Below are 17,400 nucleotides of genomic sequence, written 5' to 3'. Positions count from 1 at the left end.
TAGCTACTTAAAACGCAATTTACACTATTTGACTTAATTATCCAATAGAATATTGAAAAATATATATTTACACTGAATTAGATAGTTAATATATTATAGTGAAAAAATAAGTATGCACTTGACTTATGATTATTTATTGTTATAGTTATTTTAACAAGCTGAATTACCTAAGTACTATGAAAAATACAGAAAATACATAAATATAGGTATACATTAAATAGGTTTTCTTAGATCTGGTTACATATTTATAGAAATTAGCTAAAATTAAAATTATATAACAATGGCTGTTACCATAATATTTTTGTTATTCAATATTTTCTATGAAAAATAAAAACAAAATATTTGAATAATAAATAGTTAGAATATAATAAAAAACTATTATGTTGTATGTAAATCTAACTTAACCTGACGAATGCTGTTTGATACGTGCGATCTGCCTGCACTATAATAATATTATAATATTATACTATATTATATTTCTCGTTATTATCAAATGATCGTACTGTAATCGCTATTGTATAGTTAAAACTTAGCATAATACAACATAACAAAACTTGCATAAAAAAAATTTAGTTTATGGTGGATCAATTATATATATCACGACAGGTTGGTAAGGTACAACAGGATTTCGGCATGTGGATATACCCACGTAACCGTCAATCACAGCGAAAACTTCGTAGATCCCGAAACGGTAGTACATACATAAAGAAATTGTTTGTCGAGGCCCTTAAGGACAAAAATTGTAAAAACTATGTTTAGAAAAAAACATAATTTAGTATAATATAGTGATAATTCTTTTTTATATTATATACATAAAAATGATAATATTCATTTTTGAATTTTAACTTTTTGAATTTAACCATTGATTAAATATATATTAAATCAATGATTTAGCTAAATAAAAATATATAAAATAATTCATCATCGCATTTGGTAGACCTGGTTAAATACTGAATGCATAAGATAGCTGCATACTAATAGTATAAATATAAAATTAATATAATTTATAATAGTAACATAATAATCACTAGAATATTTCTTTCTATGAAATGATTTGAAAAAAAAATCTTTTTTTTTTTATTTCTTTACCAAAAAGACTCATAAATTGAATACAGTAGTATTTAACATAAAAACTCACAATTTGTTAGTTTATCATGCTAGATTTGTTTTTTATTTATTTATTTATTATAGATCGTATTCCCTATATTGTTGCTTAATTTTTTTGGATACAAATCATAAAGTATAATAATATAACAACCAAGAGGTTCCAATACAATTTGACATTTAGTCCGATACTGCAGTACTTGCTACTTAATATCGATCAAGAACCAATTCTATTTTTTCAATAATATAGTAAATAAAACACACTCATTACTGACACGATAGGTTTATACTTTTTATGAGTCGTGCCCACCTGGTCTAGAACATACTTATGATATCATACATTTAATATTTTTCATATTGGTACTACTTATCACTTATCACTGACACTAAAATAGTGAAAAACAAAAAAACTGTTGTATTATTATTTTTATTTAATATCATATTATTCATCAATATAAAGATGTTATTACTTGAGTTATTTATAAATAGATAATTACACGAAGAAAAATCAATTTCCAATGCATAGGAGTTAAGATAATTTCATCATAAATTGCGTATATATATTCGTAAATTACCAAAAATATTTAACTTATTGTACTTAAATTCAAAAAACGATTTAAATATAGATTAAAAATTTATATTTTTCCAAGTATAAGCTGAAGTGTAAACAGTTAAAATTATTATTAATTATATAACGGTTTACCTCATGTATTTTTTTTTTTATACAAGTAGACACTATACACTTATAATTAATTAGTTGTATGTTTTTTTATTTAAATATTTATACTATAAAGTAAATATAAAAATCATCAGAAGTAACTAACTCAATGACTAATTTAAAAATTATTAATGAAAATGAAAATTTAATTCTCAATAGTTAATTTCTATTATCTTTACTTTGTATTCAAATTAATTATATTATATTATCATTATTATGAAAAGTGTAGTAAAATTGGTTTGATTAAAACTAGATTGGCATGGTTAAAACAGCATATTTGTTAAATTGTCTTATATAAAGAATTCCTGAAAGCTATACCTATTATTACAATATATTTCCAACAAAGTAATGCAAATTATATATCTTCATAGTTCTATACTCGTGCAAGGATAAGTTATGCTGTAGAGAAAAATGAAACCTTCCTACAAAGGTTTTAATCATAGCGTCTCATTCAGTAAAACTTTTAATTATTTTTAGTGGTAGTATTCCATTATTATTTTCGAAATTCATTAACCAATAATGAATGTTTTTTTTTTTTCCTATAAGAGAACAAACTATAAAAATTTTTCAATACAAAGAATGAAAAAAAAAAACATTTGCTTAAACTCTAATTACCTAAAAAATATTATAATATATTTTCAAATATATATGTAACGTAGGTACAACTATTATTTACAACTATTATTTACAACTAACAGCTCACATGGTCTAGATTACTTGGTGTAACTAAAATAAACTAAGTCACAAACGTGAGTTATTATAAATAATGTTTACATTTAACAATAAGCTGAAAAATTACTAAAGTATTTGTTAAATGTTCATTGATTACCTATCCAGTGAGTATGATTGAATTAATTGAAAACATTTTATTTACTTATTAGTTATTTTTTTACATAAAAGGCAAGAGTACTTTTAATTCATCGATAAAATTTAGTATAAATATAATATACCTATAAATCTTAAAATGAACATTCTTATGGTCGTTTAAAGTTCGAAAAACGTCCTATGAACACCACACTAAACCAAGTAGGTATCACTTTTGAATAAGGTGATTTATTATTCTCATGTAAAATTTAAAACAAAATACAAATAATCAAATACAATTGTTTTTATAGTGCAAAAATTTAAACGATTTTGATTATATGTTTGTTATCTGAGTTATATTGCATACTAATTGGATTTTTAAAAAACAAGTGTATGCAATTGGTATATAACTTTATATTTTTACAATAACGATTTTAAGTAAGATATATACGAATTTACTACCTATATAATATTAACAATTATAATTATTGATAAAAAAAAAAGTGTATTCGTATATTATATATTTGCTATCCAATTGAGTGATGTAAGATAATGCATCTATTAATTATTATTGTTTTGATAATTCATCTATTTATAGATTATAATAGCATCATCGTGTGCTAATAATTATGGTCTTTAATGACGAATTTGACGACCGTTGCCTTGAGCCTATACCATATTATATTTTTATATACATGTATTATTATACTGTAAAATATGTATATATGTGTGCATGTATATTTTTTTTATGAAACTTCAGGTACTGTGTCAATGTGAACATAATATTTTGTACTCGCACAATATTAGTTCACTATTTTACTGTTCGTGATTCCACGGTAGTACTCGACAATTTTACATTTTAAGGTCACAATATGTGTTTAAATTAGATTTGTTCATATTTGTAATTAATCCTACCACAATATACAATATAAAACTACTTTTTTACTATTGTTTAATATAATATCCGATTTTTAGGTAAGAAACGTAACGGTACAGTTAATACTTATACCGTTTTGATCATTATTCTCTCTGTCTGTTACAACATTATTCTCCGTAGCGCTACAATGGGAAATGTCAAAAATTAAATTACAAAGGACAGAAATAAAAATGTATATTCCGTGTTATCCAATACGATCCGATGAACAATGAATCATTTCATTTTTATATCCACGGGTTTGTTGAGTGCCATCATATTATGGATGTATATTGTATACATAATATATAATATATAAATATAATTTACCAATAATTGTAGATAATTCGAGTTTAATGAAAAAAATGTATCGTGCAAAATATTGTTAAAATGTTGTTTTTTGATTTTAAACATGAAAATATTTTCAGAAATTTACTACCTATATTACATATTCTTGTTTATCCTATTTTTAACAAAATATAACACGTAAAATAAAATGTAATCAATATATATATATATTAATATATATTAACTAAACATATAACCAAACCTAACCTATAACTACAAATATTATATTCAATTCTTTCGCAAATCATTTTATATAAAATTAATATAAACTATTTTATTAATATTATTAGTTGAATAAGTAGTAATAATTAAATGGTTTCAATGTATTATTTGATAGAATTTAATATTTTAATATTACAAAAATTAAACATCTAGAAAATATTAAAGAATCTTACTGTATGCAATATGTATGTACTAAAATAAGTTTAAGATGGATAGTTAGCGATCGAATACATAAATTATATGCCGGGATGGCACTATATTTCTAAGTACGGTTCTGACTGAATAGTTATTATTGATTATAATACTACGAACGTATAGATATAGAATCAAAAGTCACCTTAGAAGAATCGTTAGATCTTATTATAACACTCGAGAAAAAAAATACGTTACCTATAATTCGAAATATATCATCGTCTTATTCCGTTTTGATGAGGCGCCTAACTCAATAATCCAACTTACGACGACGCCGTCGTAATGAAATGGACATTTAAAAATGAAGAAACGAAACTAGATTAGAGACAAAATTAAAATAGTATTTAGGTTGGCAGCACGGGCAGAATACGGGACAGTATATCGGCTGCACTATAGAATATAGATGATACTGTTGCAAACTTGTGCAATCGTTAAGTAATTGTGTAATAATATTATTAGAAAAAAATATATACTGGAGCCCTTGATAGAACGGGTAAGCGGGGGGGGGGGGGCGCAACGGGGTTTCGACATTTTTCTATACTGGAAATTGCGAATCATTCGCGGTATTATACCTTTGGAAATAATAATTATTTATACCTCCGCGTAATCATCGATAACGTTATCACAATCGAAACCTCAGTCGATGGACGAAGAATAGTTGTCAGTTGCATTTTGTCTATTTTTACAACACTCAATTCGATGTTTGGTGCAGGTATTTAGAATTTGGAATTAAATATTATTCGAATTCAATGACCAAGTGTTATTAATCTTGCGATGTTCTCATTTTCGCGATGAAAACGTTATTTTGTTATAAATTGTATTTTGTGGTGCGATGGAATGGAACAGTATGTTATATTATAAGATAAAAAAATATACTTATACGAGTATAATAAGTCAATATACCGCGTAGGATAATTAATATGCGTTTAAATAATATGAGTAATATTAATTCTGTAACACCGTATATTATGGTTATTGGAAATATATCGACGAAGAAGATGATGATGATGATGATGATGATAATGACGATGTAAACGAACAATATAATTTAATTTAATAATCGTTATGAAAATATAATTAATTGAAAACTGATAGAACTGAATGTTTTGTTTTCAAGTCGGATATTACAAGGCACTAAGACACCTATAACTAATGTTTATTTCATTGTACCATATGTTTTAGATTCACCGATTTATATAATTATTTATTATAATATAAGATCAGAAATTACATAAATAACTTATAGGTAACTTATGGCTTGGACTGAGTTGCGTTTGTAATTTGTTTTAGTAGCGTTGCAATTTATTAATGTGTAAAATACCAATTCGTTTTACTGATTGTATTTTTTTAAATATATATATTTTTTTTTTATTTAATGTAATTTTCTGCAATTTTAGATATCATTTTTAAATTAATTCTTATTAACAAATTCTATGTTCAATTCCTACTATGTATAATGTATATAAATAAGAATTATGATAACATATTTATTTTAGTTACTATTGTTACGTGACTAAAGATATTATGTGTGACCGGATCGACACTGCCGCACCGGACATCATTATTTTCAGTCTGCAATATACACTCAATTTGTAAAGATCGTTGCGTCTTAATTTCGTTTAACTTTATATTTTTATAAATATTAAAATCGTATTAAAATAAAATTGAAATTCCAAAAGGCAAATTAGGGTTTGAGTATTATTTAAAAAAAAAAAAATACATTTTATAGGTTTACAATAAATTATAAATTATTAATATATTATATTATACATAATTGCACATATAAATTCAAATTTTAATAGCATTTTGGCAATAAATTTCGATATTTTTTTAATGTAACAAACTTCAATTGATATGTATACTTTAAAGCGTAGTTTATAAAATGTTATTTAATAATATTAATTATTTATAGAATTTAAAATTTTAAACAGTATTATTGTTACATTTTAGAATTTTGTTTTCCATTATAATAACAAATTTAATTTTAAAAAATTGACTCGCGTGTGTCTAAGTCAGACATCCTAATTACCCGTTGTCTTCGTTCGATTGCGATGGAGCAGTACTTACGTACAATATACTACAATGGATATTATGATAATATATTAACAATAAATTTAATATGAATAGTGAACATATTATACTGTTACAATATTCTACACGTCTTTATAAATTAGATTAATTAATATAAAACATTTCGATTTCTTCAACATAGTTATATATTTTTTATAAATGATATATGAAACTCTTATCTTGTAGTTAGATTTTATTTCTGTATTCTTAAAAAGTATCTTAGATACAATATTTAGATATTAAATTTTGACAAATTAACTCCTGACCATTATTTTTATAAGAAAATGTCAAAACCACTCGATCAAGAGCTGTCATCAATCTTAAAATTAAATATTGAGGAAAGATTGTGTATTTCTATTACAGCACTTAGTAAGTTATTTATTATTTGCATATAAGTACGTATTATTGAGTAATAGATTTATGAATATTTATATTTCACATACTAATACTAATAATTATCTATAATACTTGAAATAGAAAACAATAAATAAATTAACTACTGTTTACCTAGAATTTATGAACTAACAAGTGTTTTATTGAAAATAAAATCTAATCCATATCGTCTAAAAAAATACACAATACACGTATATGAAACAAAAGTATAGTACAGTAAAATCCCGTTACAACGAACTCCAGGGGACCGAATTTTTTTTTTTGTTACAACGGAAATTTTGTTTTAACGAAAATTCGAGTAAGCTCTTTATAATCACTGCTTTTCGGCAGGGGACTTCATGACTTTCGTTATAACAGGATTTTTCGTTGTATTGGTAATCGTTGTAACAGGAATTTACTGTATATTATTTTATATTCTGTGATTATCCCAAATCTAAAATAATTTATTGCAATACTACTTAGCACTTATACATAATATGATATGGTTCTGGATTGAATATTGTACCGGTTTAGTGCCGCCACGTGTTTTCCTTTAACGGAGGAGTTTAGAGACCAGTTATGAGTTGGTTGTTTTTTCTCGTCATTCGATTCACCGAATAATAAGTAAAATGTGACTAATAACCTAATGGCTAATAGGTATAAATATAATAATTTATTTGACTCTTTCCCGTTTAATGTATTGGCAATTAGCATTCCCATGTTAACTCATATTACAAATTACAACAGAATATGCCCAGCAATTAAATATAGAGAGACTTGATTTATTGATTAATCAATACTGTGTCGAACTACTACCGATACAACTGTGCGGGAAGGACCACGTCACATATCACAATACTCACTATTAAGTTATTATTAATTAAATGTTATATTTTATTTAAGTGTAATTATTCAGATTATGTTTTTGAGTTTTGAACTTATATTAATTTTACTATTATAGTCAATCAGAAAATATAATTTATTTATTCGACACTTAATATAAGAAAACTAATTTTTATAATTAGTTAAATTATCATTACTTTCTAAAAATTGCAAGTAATATTATTAAACATATGTAGCATGAGCACACAGATACAAATATTTAAAATCAAAACAATTGAGTATAGAAAAACACCTTACCAAACGCATATACAATACTAGAAATATATTACTAACATTTGATAAATAACTTCAAATTAATTTAAAAAATAATATCATTCTTTAATATCCTTTGTAAACAATATTTAAGGTATAATTATAAATGATAATATAAAATTAATTCTTCATAAATTTAATAACACAATCTATGGATAATTATTTTACTTTAAATCTTTTGTTTAGTGTAAATAAAAAAATTGTATATTTGTTTCGCAATAATACAAATTAGTTTATTTCTCAAAAAATTATTATGAATTATTTTTATTTTATGAAATTTTAGAACCAGATAGATATTCGTGCTTGAATATTATCTTTTATTATGTTAAATATGAATATTTAAAAATTTTATTTTTGTAATGTGTGGTTTTTTGAGTCCTTGCCACTTTTTTGAGTAGTAAAAATGTTTCAATTTTCAAATAGATATAGTTTTAAAACTACTTTATAATAGTTGATGCTTTGATGGGTCGAAAGTAAAAAATCCTCAGTAATATGCTAAATGATTCTAACCTTGAAGGTGGAGGAGAACAGAAAAAATTCGGTGTTTTTATTAAAAATACATTTTGACAAAAATAAAAAAGTTCTACTAACGTATTTAATGTGTCTAATAGTTTGGCTTATAAATAAATTAAATGATTATTTTTTAATAATAGTAATAATCCTTATGTATATAAAAGAACGCATTTTTATGCTCGAATTTCATGACGACATTATTTAACTTTTTTCCAACTTTTTTTCACAGTGTTGTTCCAAATCCTCTACTGAGTGTCACCACGTCACCCTATTTTTAATTTTTTTTGTCTAAGGGGTGGTTGTATTTAAAGGTTACGGTAACTTGTAAATTAAATAATTTAATGATTTTTTTTTTCACAACGCAGTACCAAATACTCCTAGGAGTGATCTATTATTTCCAATTTCATTTTATCCGTTATTTCATTTAGGCTTTAAATATTTTAATTATAATGAAAAACCAATGTATGTACGAATAGGTTATTTTACATTAACACACGAGCAAAGGCAGATTATTCAGCTATTATATAATATTATAATATAATACTATAATAATAATAATACAAATAATAACAATAAAATATACAGTTTGTCGAAATAAGTATTCTATAATCTATTTATAAGTACGTATTATTTTACTAAATATTACCCACTTTAACTACCAATTTTAGTCTATTTAAGTATTACGCGTAACATATTTTTAAATTTTAATATTTATATTTTAAATATTTCCATATTTATTTACGTTTATATTGTTTATAATATATTATAATATATTTTTTATTACTACCTATCTACTATTGTGTTTAAAGACTTTTATAATTATTTTAAATTACAACGTACGAGTACATTTTAATGTCACATTTCAAAATATTTTTGTAAAGCTTTAATGAATAAATATAAATGTTATTATAATACAGAATATTAGTTATAAGTATTCTAAATTTATATGAGCAGAGTATTAGACCAACATTTTTGTTTAACTTCACTCTGTTCATCATAACTTTAAATACGTTTACTAATGAAAATACAATCTTACATTTATTTTTTTTTTTACATATTATATACATGATCGATTGGTCTATGTATTATTTGTCTACAATAAACGACTTTTACTTATAATTTGTATTTTTTATATATCTCGTTATGTACCTAATAACATTAGTTTTATGTTTTTTTTTCATTATCATTGTTTTTTTACCACCATATTATTATCATGACGATAAGACATAGTTATTTATCACTCACGTGTTAAAACTACTTCAAGCAAAGTGACAAGTAGAGTCGTAGTCAGTAAATGGGACTGCATAATAATAGGAATACACTGACAAAGTTGCACACGCAATATTGACCTCGAAATATCGTAAATGTAATCGTTTCAATACGAACACACTGACGCGCAGGAATCACAACCATCGGAGGGTATAAACGATACAAACCGGCAATTTATCAAAAATCCTACCCGAAGGGTTGTCATCCAGGAAAACCACCCAAAAGTTAATTTTCTCTTTTCAACCGAAAGACGTTTTATCAGTTTTTGTGTAGTCGTTTTCTGCCACGGCCGACGTGATACTGCGGGTATAAACTATATAATTACAAAACAGTTTGATTAATCGAAGAATTGCAGCTCATTCCAATTTTATTTCGTTAATATCAATTTTAATATTTTATACGAATATATATCAAAATATTACGTTGTAAGCGGTCGTGTTTTTGCCATACGAAGCATTATGATTGACATTCACTTTAATTACATAACAATAATAATAACTTATACAAGAAAATATAAATTATCCCCTATAAATGTTATTATTATTAATTAAACGTTTTCAAATATATAATGTGTTTTTAATTAATTATAATTGATTGGAAAAACAACGTTTTGAACAACATAAAAGGATAAAAATGTAGTATTTGTATGCATATAATCATAAAATGCTATGTGATTAATAGCTACAGTTGACTAATATGGTTTAATATTTCCTACGCAGTGTTATATTAACATTATTTTTTTCTATTTAAATTAAATAATAGAAAAAGGTTCGAATATAATTCTTACTAAAAAATTTACAAATTTACTCAAAACGTTTTTTTTTATTCCTAAGTTAATTATAAATAATACGGTTTATTCTAAAACCAATCAAAATATCATCTGTATTATAACATAAACTATACAATTAATCTTTCTTATTAATTTATCAACACATAGGTATACTGTAAAATTTAAGTCATAATAAATAGTAAAAAGGACAAAAACCAAACAGAAAACGAACAATTATAAAATTATATTCTGTAACGATTATAATAATCAAAGGTAGATAAAAATATTCATTAAGTACGTTTTATTATTGTAGTCTCGAACAATTTTCGTTTAGTACTCACCTACATCAACTGGCCGAGAATTTTGGGAAATGTATGGTAATCATGCCGGGGCTAGATACATTTGGTGCGCAACCATCTGTATACATTTTTAAAATGGTAAATTAAATCCCATGGAAAAAAAGTGGTAGGTAAGTTGGGTTCGACTACTTACCTACCTTCGATTATTAAATTTACTACCATTTTTATAAAATTGTAAATCACATCATTCGCGATATGACCGACGTTTTTGCAGCCTACATCTCAAAATTTTTAACTTTATTGTCTTATATGGGAATTACTAGAAATACAGTCAAAGATGCATGTAAAATTAAGAAGCACAAGCCAAGAAAAAGAAAAGTACTGTCTAAAAAGAACGAAACTTCATAAAACAAATGACAAAGTATACTATAAATAAGATAACCCGATTTGAGTTTGTTAAATCCGTATCATTTAAGTTTCTACCGAGAATATAATTTATAATAAAATTAAAAATTGAAAAAAAAAACATATATTTTGATTTAACTATAATAATTATTTATTTTTTAATTAATAATGTATACAACTTATATCACAGTTATAAAATATATCTATTATTAATTTTTCATCTATCAAAGAATATTAGATTAAAAAAAAAATACATAATTTGTTCTTTTCTGGGACAATTTACCAACAACTTTTATTTCCGGGATCCAATTTACCATTCCTGATCGTACTGTGCAAGACTCTGCGATACATAAGAAAAACAATAATATTATATAATATTCAAGGTATATTAACTATCTAACCGTTGCATAAGTACTATTATACACGTGTGTGAAAAAATGTTAATCGATCGCTGATGAAAATAATTTTAAAACCCAAAGATTGTCTGGTTTTAGTACTAAAGCCCAATTGAAGTAACCACTAGGCGCGTGACGGTCAACGTTCACTTTTCATGGCCACTGCAGCTTTATTATGTACCATCGCATGGTCTCATATATCATACAATGCTGTTCATGTACAACCATATATCGCGCATCGATTAGTTACGAACAACATTGCAGTCTCTCTCTCTTTCTCTCTCTCTCATATGTTTGTGACGATAAAATATTATCGTAGTAGAGCATATATACCGTATAATGGCATTATAGCATATAGGTACATTATAGTGTTACATTTTTAATTTATACACAATTTATTATTGTCATAAAGAAAATACAACCGTGATACTATTCTCTCGTTTTAGAATACGTGTTACATTTCCTTTTTTCTTTTTAAAAAATTTTATTGAAAATTTGTTTAATAAGATGATGCACTTATTCACTTAGTAAATAAATCTTACTTATTCCAAACGATATCGTTCGTTTACTATACCTTTATTTTGTTAAACCTGTTTCAAATTCTGCAAAACTTGCAGTAAAACACACGTATTTAGAACAATTATACACTCCAATAACTTCTGGATTTTCATTGTAAGGGTTGAAATTCGGGTATCTAACCTATTCATATTTCGATTAGAAAACGAAACATGCAGGACTCTCCGAATAGTATCGATAACCACTCCTCGAGTCTGCATTTCTGCAGACTAAGCAAATGAGAAATATTATATAGAGCGAATGGGTGACCTCAAAGCGCATTACAATTGCTTATATAGTAGTTACTATAGTTTTCAAAGGGACGATTTGTCGCCGTGAACGTATATAAAGTCGAGCACACGTATTGCATAACAAACTTTGTGGGCAAAGTTGCCCGCGTATCATAAAACAATTTGATCAAGTTATTCTGCATATATTGTGTATACGGTTTTAGACGAGTGGCTGGTTAGTTTAAATTTATGATAACCAAAACAGAAACCATTGCTCAGTACCCTGGAAAACTGTTCAGTATAATTGTTGGAAGTCATCATTATGCATCAGTCTGTTACTCAAGAAATATTATCCTCTATCCAAAGACGTTACTGTATTATAATTGCTAAAGATGTACTGTGAATATAAATATAAATATAAGTATATATTTCACGTTTACTATACGTACAGAAAATGCTATGTACTATATATCTAGCACCAGCAGACTTTAGTATAATCAAGGATTTGTGGTACTGACAGGTTTGATTACCATTATTTGTAGCAACCGCTTTGCCGCGTACTATGTTGAACTATCTACAGAAATATAAAAAAAATACAATTATTATAATACTTGTTGTGTATAAGACAGTTGTATTTATAGATACTATCTAACTGTATAAATATCAAATTCAATGTAAAAACGATATAAAATATGTCTATACATTATGTTATTATGTAAATGTTTATTATCTTTATGTTAATAAGTTTGCTTGAGATTACTGCTAGAAAATCTTTTAAGGAAGCTTAAACAAAGCTAGTCTTGAGATCTTTTATAACTATAAATCAAGTTTGGCTCCAGATATGGGCACCTAATATTGTATTTTTGTTATAATTATCGCTGTTCTTTTAAATGTATAATTTACTTAAACAAAAAAAAAAAAAAAACTTTATACTAATTTATCTATACATTGTGTAATTTATTCGATAAAAAAAATATGATGTACAATTGAGTATCAAGAATCAATGTTTCATATATGGACAGAGTATTCATGTACATTATATATTTTTAAAAGTGGAATTATATACAATTTTCCAATAACCCGATAACTTGGGTGCCAGAATACACGCGTAGTACAACGAAATATATTATTTTATAGTTTAACGTTTTAAAAACGTAATAAAAAAGAAACGCGGTGTTGAAACCACACAGTTACCTTGTAGGCATTTTACAAACATGCTGTAGAAGTGTAGACAATATCACGATGTTACAACATGACCACCCATAATAATTTTAATAATAATGACAGTGGAGTGAATGCACAATGGACACGTACACGGAAATATAATGTGTGCATGTTATGGGATTACTGTCAATGTATCGTATCAAAAATTAACTTGGTAACATGTAAACAATATAATATCTTAGTGGTCCATCGCCTGACGTCATATTATGGCTAAATAATATTTATTTTACGGGAAAACTAAAATATTCTTTTTTTTATTTATAAAAAACAATTTTTAAAAAGGTAACAATATTTTGCAGATTAAACTCTTAATGTGATAAAAAAACATTAGTAAACACAAAAATGAAAAAGTTTCGACGACTACCTTTATCTTAATTTGTAACGAAGAATAATTACATAGGCAATACACTCCACGTACTTAGAGAATAAGCACAAATTGCATTGAAAATATAAATAAACATATTTTAGCAATGATGCGCTTGAATTATTTTACTTTTAGTATTGTCCAGGCGTCAAATTTTTTCAATTTCAATCATTTTTTTGTATTTATTATATAATAAGTATTATCGTAATGAGATCTTTCTCAAAATATAAGTTTAAATTTTCCTATTTTATATATATAATAAAAATAAATATTTAAATAGCTGCTAAATCAATAAAATAACTAATAAGCGATTCTAAAACCACGAATAAATTATTTTGCCTTAGAATTTATTTAGTACCCAACACGGCATAGATATAAATGTTGGAAACCCTCGTTTTAGACATGTTTAATATTTTAATATCGATTGTAATTTTAAGTGCATACAGACACTCATATAATTATTATATTTTATATTATCATTATTATTTTAGGTAGATAGGTAGGTATGGAGTATATACTTGTTCAACATAGTTCCTATGCAAATACACGGTATACGGTTATCAGATGTTCAGTGTTTCGAACGCATTGTTATATGATATTATGTAAATTTCATGCAATAAAGAAATTATTGGTGCGAGCAACTTCAACCGCATTCTTTGCGAAAAGCTTTTGCCGGGGATATGTAAAGTTAACGCGCCTTACCCCGGGTAAACACGCACGACTATATATTTATATATAAATTATTATTATTTATTACGCTATGTAGTTGTTATCGTTAACAAACGGCCAATGTTCGATTATATTCAAAGAATGGATTCAATTGTCTTTGTGAAACGAATGTTGTGTAGTGATAATATTACTCGCTGTACAATGATCATTATTCATATACTAATAAAGCGAAAGAGAATATTCATCGAACACGGTTGTTGAGCTGGTTGTTGTACAGATGACCCAATAATGTCGTAGGCATATGTGACTGTGCTGATACTTTTCTTATATGCATACAATATGTATATAATATAATATTCTACACGTTGACCATCGTATATATTATAACTGCAAAATGTATCACTTATGCAAAGTACTCTGCAAGCCAGACAAATATTATCGCGCAGTAGTAAAAATATACTATTGGTTTTATTTTTCTAGGACTTGAAAACGTGAGTAGAATTCGATATTTTAATGTGAATATTTTTATAACTTTACAACAGAAATACATTAAACTACATGATTTATGTTGAGATATATTATTATATCGATAGGCACACAATTATTTTTCGTTTTATTGTGTAATTATTAATATAAATATAAATTATATTAAATACATTTCAATAAAAATCAAATCTACATAATATCGAAATAAAAAAAATATATATTGAATTTTACGAATTAAAGAATAAAACATTCTTATTATACACGTCTTTCGATAGACTTTTCAATATTATTATTATTGTTGTTGTGTATTGGTAAGATGTAGGTATGTATTAATGGTATACCGTATTTATGGATTTAAATATACACAATATAATTTAAATAGCCATTTAGCATAATGAAGTCACTAATAGTACACGATTAAGTATTCACATAAATCTTTATTATTCATTTTAAACAAATTTTAACTAAATTGTGTTATAAGTTGACGTGTTAAGCATAGTGATGAATTATTATATCATATATATTTTTTTTAATTACATAAAAAAAAGACATAAATAAAATTCTAATTTTAATTCTGTTTCAAACTTGATATTTTCTCAAGTGAAAGCTAATTTAATTTACGTTAAATATAAGAAGAATAAAAATATTAAACAACTTAAATTATTTTGAATACAAACAGCAACACATTAATACATTATATACATATAAGATATAAAAATAAACATTACGTCTCTATGAGTAAGTTTTCTTTACACAATCTCAAAGTTTTCAAATATATTGACCACAGACTGTGACATTTGATCATCTATATAACTCGTGTGGTATTTTTACTGGCATTTCGGTAATATTGTTTATCTTAAAAGTTAACAAAAACTTTTCAATAATCGCTCTATTGATGGTATTTAAACTCAAATGTACATTTTTATATTAACCACCAACGTTTAGGAGGTAAAATATTCCATGCCAATGTAATGATTGACATTGTGCATAAATACCTATATATTATTTTAGATTTTTGCTTGTATCGATCAATAAATAAACGCATTTATTATATATTCAGATATATTTAGCTTTTATGACTATATTTTTATGACTAGAACAAGATACGCAAACAAAAGTTATTCGTTATTTAAGTCGGAGAACATAATATATTTGTTTTCTTTTGTATTGTTTTTACATAAATTAAACACTGTTTTATTGTTTATCAATCAATATTATTGTACAGAGTAAAGTTTATTCAGTAAACCATAATGATTTTATAGAATAGCGAAAAAATTTCATTATGAATTCCTATCCATAAATATGTCAATAAAAACAAAGTCAAATGCTATAATAGTATCTGCTAAAATAAAATACATTAATTATACACGTCCTACACTATATAAACTGGATTGGAGTCTGTTACCTTGCTCATGTTTATTATGCACACGTGTTTCAGATATCTCTTGTCTATAATACATATTTATTGAAATCGCGCCTAAGGTTCATTCAGAGGTACTCGAATGTGTTCGACGGTGGCGTTATATTCGGCTATTATGTATTGTTTTGGACAAATGTGTAAATGCGTTCAACACGATGCCGGGATATTATTGGCCCGCGTTGCGCTACTGTATTAAGCTTCTTAATCACTCTACTACCATATTCTATGCTGATGCGAACTCCAAGTATATATTATCAAACACAGACAGATGTATAATCATCTTAAACTGATGGGATTAAATCCTCAATTTTAATGAATAATAATACACGCATTGATCATACAGACGAGAGACAATAAAAATCAATTACTGGAATTATTGCTTAGAATTTTCCAGTATAATCCTGTATTAGTTTTAGTTCAAAATCACCTATATAAATATAGCCACCGGTATTTAAATATTTTATTTTGCATTCATGAAAACTATTCTGATTAACTAAAACATAATTAATTTGTAATTAGTTTCTATATTATACACGTTATAATTTTTTTAACATATTGTGTAATTAATTTAGTTTGCGACATAAACTACATAAACATTACATTGTAATGTATACCTAATATAATTTATAGTTTTAAATAAATTTAAATAATAAAACATTTTGAATATCTGTAAATAAATTTAAAAACCCAAAATATTTTTAAAATTATGATAATCTTAGAATATATAATAATATGAATATTTGAATTTTTTTTTTTTTTGATTACAAGAAAATGTATTTTATCAAAAACTTATATTGCTTAAACCATTCAATTTTTCAATATTTTTTCTTCCAATTAATTCAATCCATCGAAGTATCAATAGATTTTCTTTACCAGAAAATACTCTCAATGCTGAAAAAACATA

At 25.3% G+C, this 17,400-nt stretch overlaps 2 protein-coding genes across 7 annotated transcripts in view; both read right to left on the bottom strand.

Moving 5' to 3' along the window:
- LOC132923007 (CXXC motif containing zinc binding protein) overlaps positions 1-17,400 on the bottom strand; it is a 433,444-nt gene that overhangs the window by 334,918 nt on the left and 81,126 nt on the right. The gene's annotated exons all lie outside the window — the stretch shown is intronic.
- LOC132920120 (octopamine receptor beta-2R-like) overlaps positions 1-17,400 on the bottom strand; it is a 174,897-nt gene that overhangs the window by 99,363 nt on the left and 58,134 nt on the right. For 2 of the 6 annotated variants that reach the window (XM_060982213.1, XM_060982214.1), the window contains one exon: positions 12,783-12,907. The exons of the other annotated variants lie outside the window; for them this stretch is intronic. The gene's annotated coding sequence lies outside the window, so the exon portion shown is untranslated. The remainder of the gene's footprint in view (positions 1-12,782; positions 12,908-17,400) is intronic. 6 annotated transcript variants of the gene reach the window in all.

This window comes from Rhopalosiphum padi, chromosome 2, assembly GCF_020882245.1.
Source record: "Rhopalosiphum padi isolate XX-2018 chromosome 2, ASM2088224v1, whole genome shotgun sequence".
Classification (NCBI taxonomy): domain Eukaryota; kingdom Metazoa; phylum Arthropoda; class Insecta; order Hemiptera; family Aphididae; genus Rhopalosiphum; species Rhopalosiphum padi.
This window is presented reverse-complemented; position numbering and strand designations above follow the sequence as displayed.